Here is a 12341-nt window from a genome sequence, read left to right as displayed (position 1 = left end):
ACTACTCACAACTCATTGGAGGGGCTATGGTGTTGATGTATAAGCCCTCCATGGTCGATTCCCCATCCGGCAGAGCGCTGGCGAAGGCTCCAAGATGGGATCTCGCGGATACAGAAGGTTACAGTGGTGGAAATTGTTTTTCGTTGGCTCCCTGGATGTTTTCGGGGTACGTAGGTATATATAGGAGGAAGAAGTACGTCGGTGGCCGCTCGTGGGGCCCAGGAGACAGGGGGCACGCCCAGGAGGGGTGGGCACGCCCCTATCTCCTGGTTGCCTCGTTTGCTTCTTGACTTGCACTCCAAGTTCTTCGGATAACGTTCGTTCCAAAAATCACGCTCCCGAAGGTTTCATTCCATTTGGACTCCGTTTGATATTACTTTTCTTCGAAATACTGAAATAGGCAAAAAAAAACAGCAATACGGGCTGGGCCTCCGGTTAGTAGGTTAGTCCCAAATATGATATAAATATGTAAAATAAAGCCCATAAACATCCAAAAGGGGTAATATAATAGCATGGAACAATCAAAAATTATAGATACGTTGGAGACATATCAGACACTGCGAGGGTCCCCCACACTGCTACGTTTGCATGCCTTTCGGCCTGCCAAACGCGGCTGCTGCTCACCAGCGCCTAATGCGGAGCATTCTGGAAGCTCAGGAGGCCAGGCACAACGCGTTACTGGCGGAGATGGAGATGAACCTTGAGGAGCCGCCCGGACCCCCAGAGCCTCCCGAGGATCAGGGCTCCGGTGGCTCATGAGGATCGACCTCTTCACCGCGCATCATCAGCTACTTCAACACCAGCTCTGCAATGGTATCATGTGACATCTTTCGAGTTCCATTTCAGCTGGGAGCGCCCTCAGGGCTGCATTATTCCCAGGTCGCGTGGGTCAGTCCCTGCGGCATGTATCCCTTTTGCTTATGCCTTTAGTTTACCTTGCTGGGGGCGCCCCACGGGCTGCATCATCCCCATGCCACTCGGGCCTGACCCAGTGGCGTGTATCCTTCCCGCAGTTATCTAAGTTGGTTTGCCTTCATGCTTAACCTGCCTATGATTATCTTCTCTCGCCTACCGCGGCCCCTTTTTCTCCCTCATGCAAACCGCTTGCACGTTAAAAGGGGGGCGCCTGAGCATCGCGACTCAGGAGCTCTTACTGGCTCTCCATCCCTCACCCCCTGGCCTTGTCCACGGCATCGCGGCCTGGCATACTAGTGGCGGCTGAGCTCGCTCGAGGGCCGGGACCTGAGGACGTAGAGCATTTGCATCTAACCACCCTGCAGGAACCCTCAGCCGCCCAAGGCTCAAGATCAGGCGCAACCCGCCTTGAGGTAGGGCCTCGTGAGTCCCGCGCTGGCTCATGAGTGCCCAGATACACCTCGTATAGCCCTACCGTGCCGGCCATGTGTCAGGGCGGGGCTGGGGGCTCCTCCCGGAGGGGGCCCCCCTCCCACGTGCCAGTGGAAGCACCATGCTCCGTGCTGGCTAACGACACTGCCGAGGAGCGGCTCTGCCCGTGCACATACGGAAGCACTATGCTCCGCGCTGGTGATAAACAACCGAGGGCAGCCCACGACTATATCAACCTCAGGGAGCCCAGAGCTCAGTGCCTGGTCTCATCGCAATGCCTACCCTCGGGAGCGCCACGCAAGGGGGCTGGACATGGGGGCTACGCCCGGGTCACGCCCGAGCTCACGCCACCCAGCCAGGTCCCTCGGACCTAGTCGTCGTGCGCCCCTCCCCGAGCGGAGCCAAGGTATGAAGACTGTTTGAGCGTCAAGGGGGACTCTTGACACTACTAGGGAAAAGCCTATACACAGAATCTTATCAGCAGCGCGCTGTAAAATAAGGCGCTGCTGCTAATTAGCAGTAGCGTGCTCGGGAGTAACTCGCTGCTGAAACCAATATAGCAGTAGCGCGCCCGCTCAAAGAAGCGCTACTGCTATAATTCCCACGAGGCCGCCACGAGGCTAGTTATAGCAGCAACGTGTTATAACGACGGGCGCTACTGCTACGTAGCATAGTAGCAGCGCATTGTTGCAATAAGCGCTACTGCGAAATTTACTACAAAAGTTTTGCCCCATCTCCTCTATCCGATCCACACTCTCACACACACTAGCTCACTGGATCCCCTCTCAATCCCCTGCGCCGGTCCACCCCCATCGCCCCTCCTCCGTCTGCACCGCCGTCACCTCCTCCTCCTTGCTGGACTCGGTACCGGCCTCCTCCTCCGTCCTCCCTCTCCACTCGCCGCTGGCCGGCCCCTCCTCGCTCCGCCTTCCTCCTCCGTCCTCCCTCACTAGTCGCGCCGGCCGGCCCCTCCTCGCTCCGCCTTCCTCCTCCATCCTACTCTCTTCTCCCTCCTCGAGTCGCCCCTCCTTTTCCCTCCTGTCCGCTACATTTTGATTTAGTAGCTAGGCTAGTTCATATGCAACATTTTGATTTAGTTGATATGATTTAGTTGATTTAATTAGTAGGCTAGTTGATTTAGTTGACTTAGAACATTTTGTTTTAGTTGATTTAATTGGCTAGTTCATTTGGTTGATTTAGTTGACTTAGAACATTTTGATTTAGTTGATTTAATAGGCTAGTTCATTTAGTTGATTTAGTTGACTTAGAACATTTTGATTTAGTTGATTTTGTAGGGTAGTTCATTTAATTAGTTTATTTAGAACATTTTGATTTAGTTGATTTAGTAGGCTAGTTGATTTAGTTGATTTAGAACATTTTGATTTAGTTGATTTAGTAGGCTAGTTGATTTAGTTGACTTAGAACATTTTGATTTAGTTGATCGTTAATCCTTTGCTCATATTGCTTTAGGAAAAATGGCGACACCACCACCACCACTATGTCGACTGTACAAGTCAAGATGCGCCAGCAGCCTTGCAACTGGCAAGCTATTCGGCATCTACTACCAGCCGAGTTTTTGTCATGCGGCGGTAAGAAATTAGATGAAATGTAATAACTATTTTGTTTTTAGTGTTCGCATTACTGCATTGTGTCATTTTGCTTATTTTACACAGATCGTCCCATGCAATGTGAGGTTGAAATTCAACAAGCTGACAGGAGACACTGTGACATTTGAGGCTCCTGGGGGCCATACACTATGGAGGTCGAGAAAGGACGCAATATGTCGTAGATTGGAGGAGATGGATGGGCCCGTTTCGTCACTCGCATGCGTCTTACTGGTGGTGAGTTGATCAGCTTCTCCTTCCGAGCAGAAAGACCCAAGCTAGCTGTCATTTATCTCAACCTGGTGGAAGATGATGAAGATGACGAGGATGATGAAGATGATGAAGATAATGAGGACCCACTCGATGAAGATGATGAGGACCCACTTCATGAAGCCATCGTAGCTCAAAGAATAAGGCTGAGTGAGGAGGAGGTGTCCAACCTGTGGGACATAATTCCGCCACGTGCTGACTTTGTCGGGGTGCCATTCGTGACTCGCTTGACAAATACCATGGTTGATCGACATGATATGGTATGTTATACTTACAAATGCAAATTATCCAATGAATTACTTAGTGTACAGTCCAATGATATGGTATGTTGTGTGGAATCTAGTCGATGATATGTTTTAGTGTAGAGTTCGATCACATGCTTATTAGTGTAGAATATAACGAAACTATTAATAGTGTAGGTAATCCATATGTACTTATTTACGAGGCTATTTATTAATTTATATGTTTCTCTTATTCAGAAATTGGCAAAGAGCATATCTGTGAGTTATGGTATCGAGCCTGATGAAGAAGGCTCGGCTGGACTACGCCTTACTGCAAGGGGCTCCGTCACAACCTATACTTACCGCGTGGACACGGACGGTCGCACACACTTAAACTTGGTTGGGTGGAAGAAATTCCTCGATGGCAAGAATCTTCGTGTTGGACAGACCATCCTAATTACTATCAGGAACACCAACCGCCCAGGCTTAAGGATGATGATTGTCTTCGATATCATCTAGAACTACATATGTGTGTGTGGCTATATCATCTAGAACTACATATATGTGTGTGGCTATATCATCTAGAACTACATATGATGATCGTCGTCAATATCATCTAGAACTACATATGATGATGGTCGTTGATATGACCTTGTACTGCTTGAGGATACATGTTGACTATGCATGAAATTGTTATCTAGTACTCCCTTCGTTCCAAATTACTCGTCGTGGTTTGAACTAAAACCACGACGTGTAATTTGGAACGAAGGGAATACTACCTAGTAATGGTTTATGAATTTGATATCTACTAGCAGTACCTAGTATCTAGTATCTGAAAGGGGAACTGAAAGGGAAAGGGGTAATGGGAAAATGATGAAAGATATAGCAGTAGCGAGGGATGGCGAAATCGCTACAGCTAGGTAATAGTAGCGCGTTCTAAAAAAGCGCCGCCGATATCATAAATAGTAGTAGCGCGGGTAAGGGCCGCGTCCACCCGCGCTGCCGCTAGCCTCAAAACCCGCGCTTCTACTAGGGTTTTCCCTAGTAGTGTGAGCATCGCAACTCAGGAGCCTAACTTGTCACGTAGCCCCTCACTCCTTAGTTCTGAAAGGCTAATGGCGGTTGAGGTATGCGCGGGGTCGGGCCCTGCCGACGTAGAACGACAGATCTACTCCTACACCCCTCTCCCTATTTGTTGTTTGCGCGTCAAGGGGGACTCCTGAGCATGGTGACTCAGGAGCCTAACTTGTCACGTAGCCCCTCACCCCTTGGTCCCGTCCTGGTGATCCGGTCGGGGCTTACGGCGGCTGAGGTATGCGCGGGGCCGGGCCCTGCTGACGTAGAACACAAAGCAAATAGGAAGAAAACCGCAAAATCTTGCAAATTCAGAAGCAAATATTACGGACCATAAATTGTCCTCACAATACCAAACACAAGTTTAAACGCCTCCACGAGGCACGGTGCATGTTGCAGGAGTTGAAACAGGAAAGAGGCCGCGAGGAGATCACCCTTGGGTAGCGCCGTCGCTCGTGGTGGAGTCGCGCTTGTCAGCTCCACCTCCTGAGGCCATGGAACCAGCAGCACTTGCCTTGGGAGCGGTGGCGAAGGCGCGGAACTTCGCCAGCAAGGCTTCCGCTCAGCCCTTTACGGCTTCAGGACCAGCGGCGGAGCGCTCGGCATCCACAGGCTCCAGCAGGTCGTCAAGTTGGCGTCGGGGTTGCGAAGGTAGACGTGGCTGAGGATCTGTGTCAGCACTGCGGAGGAAAGGACGCGAGCTTCAATCTCACCCATGGGGTCGATGCCGGTCACGACCTCCTCAAGTGCTTCGACCAGGAAGGGAAGAAGCTTGCGGGGCCGTCCGTGGCTCCGGCCAGCGGCTTATCCAGACCATCATCGTAAAGCGACTTCAGCGCCTTGCGAGACCTCTCCTCGTAATCCACGAAGGCCAAGCGATCCTCGGCCAAGACCTTCGCCTTGGCGTCCAGCTCAGTCCTCTCCGCCATCAGCTTCTGCTCCAGTGTCTTCAGCCAGCCACGATCAGTAGAGAGCTCGCCGTCGCGGTCCCCGATGGCGGCCTCCCGATCCTTCATCTCTTCCTCCTTCGCCTGACGGTCGCGAACCTCCTTGGCGAGCTCATCACGTAGGCCTTGCAGCTCGTCCTCCAGCGCCTTGCAGCGGCCCCGGACAGTGGAAGCATCCTTCAACGCCGCGTGGCGAGCGCCTGTGGCCTGGGTGGCGACTTGCTTCTCCTCCTCGGAAGCCGCCATAGCCTGGCTTAGCGCCACTCCGACGGAGGCGTCAGAGCGAGCCCAGCCAGAGATCAGCTCTAGGTGCCCGGCCACCAGGCGGGGGTCGGCACCCTGGAGATCCTCTCGCAGCCGACCCAGCTCAGCAGCAGCACGGTCCAAGGCGGCGGAGGAAGTAGAGGAGTCAGGGACTAGAGGAGCAAGAGGAGAAGACGGCAGCGTAATCACGACCCGGGAGGCTGGGACCTCCTGAGCCTTGGCAACCTCGGCGACAGCATCAAGTGCCGGCGCCTCCAGAGTCAGCGGGGCTACAGGAGCTGGCCCCCTGCCAGAGCGTCCCTCCTGGCCTCATGAGGACGGCCGGGCAGGGGAGGCGCGAGCTCCACTGCCTCCCCTTCCCGCAGGCGAAGGTGCGGCCACAACAGACGAGCTAGCCCCAAGCGGAGCCACCATGTCCCCCTTCAGCCTCTTCACCGCAGACAGAAGCCTACAAGCGATGGAGGATGTCAAGCCCTGACAGCAAAAATAAGAGCAAGGCAGAGTTCGAGTACTTACTGGTTAGTCACAGCGAGCTCCGGAGGCCGTTGGAGCCTCTTGCGGGGCACAACCTCGGGAGGTCCGACAGCAGAGGAGGGTGCACCAGAAGGGCTGGAGCTGGCATCGGGCAATACCGGAGCCGGAGTAGACTCTTGGGAGATCAGCCCCGACCTGTCCTTCTTGGGATGATGGGTGAGTCCTCTCCCCCTCCCCTGGTGTCGGCCTCGTCATCGTTTTGCATGGAGCGGAGGACATTGGCCCTGCGCCAGGGGGAAGTCTCCCTCGTCTCCTCAATGGTCGTCTTCCAGTCACGCTCCCCCTCTTCCTCGTCTTCCTCCTCTCCACCGCCGGAATCATCGGAGGACAACTCCACCGTCGCCGCCGCCACCTGGACCTCAGGAGGCACCCCCGATACCAGACCGCTCCCGCCAAAGGTGGGCACGGCGTCCAGCACCCGCTCCCAGTCGTCGCGAAGGAACAAAGGGACAGGAGCGCCCTCCAGACCTTCCACATCCTCTCCAACCAGGAAGCGGAGAGCTGCGGATAGATCTTCATCAGCCAGGGCCTCCGAGTTCAGGCGGAGATCGGCGTCCGCATCCCCAAGCCTCCACAACGGTTCGCCTGAAGTGGAGCCACCCAATGCGCCAGGAACTCCCTCAGGAGCGTGGCCCCGGTCAGCTTCACCGCCTTCATGTTGCTCGGCCTCAGTTCGGCGTTCATCTTCTCCAGCACCAGCTTCGCCCACTGGTCGTCAAGCTTCGCACGGGACCACGCCTCGTCGGCCTGGGGCTGCCCCGTGGGTAGCGCCAGCCGAGAGTTGATGCATCCGGCATCCAACATGACCCACTTGCTCCGGAAGCCATCGGCCCTCTTCCGGCCTTCGAGCTCGCGTTGGCTTTGGAGTATGCAATGAAGCCTGCACACGCCGAGGTATTGGCGCCGGTAACTCTAAGGGAGAAAAAGTGGCGCAGCAAGGCCACGGAAGGCATTATCCCGACGTGCGCCTCGCAGTAGTAGGCAAAAATCGACAGAAGGAGAACAGAGTTGGGATGGAGATGCAGAGCCTGCAGCTTATAATGGCGGAGGACGGCATAGAAGAACTCGGAGAAAGGAGGCACCAGACCGGCGATGATGGCGCTCATGAAGAAGGGATAGTAGGTGCTCCCCTTGTCCTCTAGCTGGGCGGAACCGGCTCGGAGCGCAGTCTCCCCCATCTCGCTGCCTTGCGCCGCCGTCATCAGGCGCGTGAGGGCGAGATTCTTCTCAGTCATGTTGGGGGGGTCCAGAGCCGGCGAGTACCAGGCCGGCGGAGCCTCGGCCGCGGTCTTGCGGGGCGCCATTGCTCGCTGGAGGAGAAAGGATGAAGGGGATCTGGAGATTTCGGAAGTAGGGGGCAAGAGCAAGAAAGGGGATCTGGAGCAAGGCGAATGAGAGCAATGAAGGTAAGCCTAACCTAGGCCAGCCTTTTGTCAGACATGCGGTTGCCGAGGCAGCGTGGGAAGCGAATACGCTCATGTCCAATCAACCGCCACCCGGCGACCAAGGCCGCAGGCTGTTGGGGGCTGTGGCACTCCGCACTTGCCCTTTCACTTTGCTGCTAAGCCAAGTCCGAGCACGCCTTGGGCCCGCGGGCTACTATCGGCGTTCTGGGAACGGGGGTCCCCAGACTTGCCTGCCTGCGGCCTGCGACGTGGCTCAAGGGGTGGCCCAGTATGGCCCATCTTCATCAATCCAAGCTCAAGACCCTCGCGAGGGGCCAAGCCTCGCGGGGTGGACGACGCAAGGCTTCCTCAGGGACGGCCTCACCAGGCAGGCTCGCAAGGAGGCGGAGAGATCAAGGCAGGAGTACCTCGCGAGGTGCTCATGACGCAAGCCATGACGATCGAGACCAGGCAGGTACCAAGCGGGCGCCAGCCTGCGTAGTGTCCTCGTTTCCTCTTTGGTGCAAAGGGGGCAAGCGCAGGCGCAGAGTACTGAAGCATCAAGCAAAGGTTACCATATCAGTGCAACGAGACCAAGGCCAGCAGAGCGGCAGGATGGAGGTCACCATGGAGCCCAAGACGGCGTCATCGCCAGTGCCTTTGGCAGTCGAAGACCAACTTTAGTCAGGATAACTTGTACTAGATGTTCCCCTTCAAAGTGGCCGTTGTTGGCTTCCTTCCTGCTCGATATTTGGGGAGAGGACCAGGGCCTCTATATATAGAGATAGCCACCACAGTAGAGGGCATTGAGTTCTCATCGGATCCAGAGAGCACCGCGCCAGCCCAAGAACACCTCTCGCGAGGCTGTTCTTCCTCTGTACTGTTCATCATCAGCCCCTGAGGCAATCCACCACGCCACAAACTAGAGTAGGTTATTACACCACAACGGTGGCCCGAACTAGTATAAACCTTGTGTCCCTTGTGTTGTACATCGTGTAGCTTAGATTCTCAGCGAGGCGTTGGGACGCGGATCGGTAGGGGGAAGATCTTCGTGCGCACCCCAGAGTTCAAACCTTAAGGGTTTTGCCGGAACCCGATATCTGACAGTTTCAGTTTTCAGAAGATAATCATGCCCACTCATATTTGTCTTTGTTCTTTAGATTTGTGGGCACTCAGTTCTCAAAAGTGGCCGTGCAAACAAAAGTTGGGCTGAGCCCAACCCAGCCCAGATGAAGTCAGACTTCCATTTCTTCTGTTCTGCCGAAAGACCTACGCTCCGACGCCGCCGCCGCCTACTACCACAACTCATAGCCGCAGCCGGCAACCATGGCGGAGGAGACCGCGGCAGAAGGAGCGACTCCTCCTCCCCGACCTCCCGGATGAGATCGTCCTCTGGGAGATTCTCGTCCGCCTCGACCCCAAATCCCTCCTTCGCTGCCGGGCCGTCCGCTGCGGCTGGCGTTGTGCCACCTCTGCCCGCCGCTTCCTCCTCGCCCAACACGCCCGCCAACCCGCCTTACCTGTTTTCTCTAGCAACGGATGCCATAACTTCCTCGCCTTAGACCATCGTGCCGCCTAGCTCCACACTGTCGCCCGGCATGATGAGCCCTTCTTTCTGGAGGCTTCTTGCGATGGCATCCTCCTCTCCAGGTCTTATTCTGGCCGCCGCCTCGCCGTTTACAACCCGGCCACGCGTGAGCATGCCTCCCTCAGGTGTCCACCGTGGGGCTTCAACATCATGGGGATGTACGCACACCCACCTACCGGCGAGTACCGGCTGCTGCTGACCAACTTCTTGGTTCCTCAAGGCCAAACTGGATGATATGTCCTTCCGCTTGGTTCCGACCAGCCACCAAGGTACATTGGGTGGCTGGAGATGGTAAAAGTGATGTGCATAGAGATATTTGCCCTCATCCGTGATAGCCTTCATTGGTTCTTACTTGAGCATAGAAAACATATATTGGTATTTAACACCACCGCCGAGTCGTTCCGGCACATGCATGCTCCACTTGTTCTTGGCGGCAGTGACCCTGGCCTGTTTGAGATGGATGGCACGCTCGACATCGATTGCCATAATGATGCCATGAAAATCATCAATAATGGGTGTTGCAGGATTACGAAAGTAAGGTTTGGGACATAAAGTACCGAATCAAATTGCCGGTTGGTGAAATCAGGGACAAGTTTGGAGACAATGGTGAAAGCTGGGGTTTGGGTGTTGGTGTTCTTTTAGGGGATGGTGACATGCTCTTGCTGCTCAATTTTGGTGGGTGGCTGCTTCAAGTTGACAGTGATGGCAAATTGATTGAATGTTTCGATTGTTTTTTTTGAACGGTCACCGGGGGGAGAGGATCCCCACCTGAATATATTGCTCAAAAAGCTGCCAAAGCCAAGAGTCACCCCTTAAGCTTTGGCTAATCCAGTTTATAAGGAAAACCAGATCAAAAACCTAAACAAGTTGACCCCGTTTATGAGGGAAACCGGGCTGAAAACCATATAGGTAACAAGGTTACAGAAGATGAGAAAAAATTGCCACCCAGAGAAGGCATGACATCAACCTAGCTAGCAGGCAAAAAGACCAACACCACGAGAGACACAAGTAGATGTGGGGTGCTGTCGAGGGATTACAATACCAAGACTCTGCAAACAACCTAATGCACCGGACCGGCGTGCATACCGAGCCCCACGGCACAACTAAGGATCAACCATAATCAACGAGTGCCAAACCTTAACACGAACCTTGACTGGGAGATCCACCACAGGCGGTCGAAACGATTAGCAGGTTGGGGAGGCATCATTGTGTCGTCATTTGAGCAAAGGTGAACCAAGACAACACCAAGGTCTCGAAGCTCGCCGCAGCACAACGACAACCATGGGAGGGTCTTGAGCATGCACAACAACATGATGGAGACCACGTGAAGGACAGCCAAAGAGAAACACATGAAGAAGAAGCACACCACCGTCGGCCCTAAGCTGGCCGCACCACCCACCACCACGCACAGCAACCGGAGCCGTCGTTGGGCCTCCAAGATGACGCCTCCAAGGAGGTAGTGTTGTCGAAGACACAACACCATCATCCGATCTGGCGAGACAGATCTCAGGTTTTCACCCGGAAACCACAAAGCAAGTGCCGTAGGTGCTGGAGCTCCACAGCGGCACCTCCTACGAGGAAGACGACGTCCATAGACACCGCTGCCACCGACATCGACATAGTCAATGCAAAGTTCTCACCCGGAGTTTGAGCACATCCCTACAGCAAGAGGCCTAAACCACGCCGAAGTAGATCCACGCGGAAGAGCTCGGAGACCACGCCTCTAGGAAGGTATACGACGCCGGGTTGGCGTTGTCGTGGTCAGTTCACCCAAGGGGTGAGCAGGGATTTCTCCCAGAGCACCGCCGCACAGGACACGAGACGGCCCCCGGGCCGTCCGCCATCACGACCGGCAGCCCCAAGCCAGAAGCAAGCCACACATCCACCAACACTGCCGATAGCGCCAACCAAGCCGCTGAGCAGCATCCCATGACCGACCTCCTCGAAGATGGCCAGATCGAGGACGGGAACCTCGGCAAACTGCGACCACTGTCAGATGTGGAGCCGACGCGCCGGCCGCTCCAGTCCAACCTCGCCCTGCAGCTCCCCTGACTCGACGCCACGCCCGAGGGCAGATTCGAGAGGATCCAGCCTGCCCCAGCGCATCTGGGATCAGGCGCACCGCACCGCACCACCACCAGCTCCTCGGCGCAGCCACCACCCCGTCCAGCCGACCACCGCACGGGACGGCGGCTCCGCCGGGATGCAACCCAGAGACAACCCCGCGTGCCAGCACGGATCCGTGCGCGGATGGCACGGCCTCACGACCTGGACGCCCACCGGATCAACACGGCGCTGCGTCCACCGGTTGCTTCAGAGCGCCATAGGAGCGAAGCAGAGCAGGGGAAGCCATGGGGTAGACCGCGAAGAGCAGCATCCGAGAGCTTGTGCGCGCGCGCAGGAGGCACTCCACCACCAGCTCGCAGCACGGCGCCCGCACGCCGAGCCTCAGGACGCTGGCGAGGAAGCGGAAGCCGGCGGATCTGGGCTGCAGTTCGCGGGCCGACGCACATGACCGCCGAGTAGCACCCGCCGTGCCCGAGTGCCGCCCGTAGTCGCGGGCAAGGATCCCCGCCGCCGCCATCAGCGGCGCGGCATCGCCCGCCGGCGTCCTCCAGCGGCGGCGGAGAGGGTGGAGGCAAAATTTTTGGTGGCGGCGCTAGGGTTTGGTGGTCCGCCCGAATCGCTCGCACGGGAGCGCCGCGGGGGCTGGTCATCGAAAGTTTCGATTGTGGTCATAGAGACCTTCGGATATATGAATATCGGCTCAAACAAAGTCTTGTCCAGCATACCTTCTTCCCGGCTGTAAAAAGTTATGCTGGTAGTGCCTTGCCTTTGATCTGATGGCTGTTGAGTGAGATGGTGCTTTTTTCTGCCTATGAGCTGTCATATCCTCATGAGTTGCACCATCTATGAATTGGACCAAGTATGAGCCTACTGGCCTCCTCTTTGCTTTGCTTTGCATTGATGTATAGAAGTTATTATCAAAAGCTCTGGTTGTAATGTGGTTGCATGAAATCTATGCTTGTCTTCATAACCTTTCGGGCTGAAGTGACTACTGTGTGCGTTGATGCTAAAATAAAGATGTCATTTTGCTCTGCTTTGGA

The 12341-nt window shown here is 55.4% G+C and overlaps 1 pseudogene; it reads left to right on the top strand.

Annotated features, from left to right (window-relative positions):
* The first annotated feature begins 6518 nt into the window (after nucleotides 1–6518).
* LOC123067865 (uncharacterized) lies at nucleotides 6519–12078 on the top strand (annotated as a pseudogene).
* Nucleotides 12079–12341: the final 263 nt, after the last annotated feature.

The sequence above is a fragment of the Triticum aestivum genome, chromosome 3B (genome assembly GCF_018294505.1).
Source record: "Triticum aestivum cultivar Chinese Spring chromosome 3B, IWGSC CS RefSeq v2.1, whole genome shotgun sequence".
Taxonomy (NCBI): domain Eukaryota; kingdom Viridiplantae; phylum Streptophyta; class Magnoliopsida; order Poales; family Poaceae; genus Triticum; species Triticum aestivum.
The sequence above is the reverse complement of the archived record's forward strand: the minus strand, read 5'-3'. Positions and strand labels throughout refer to the sequence as shown.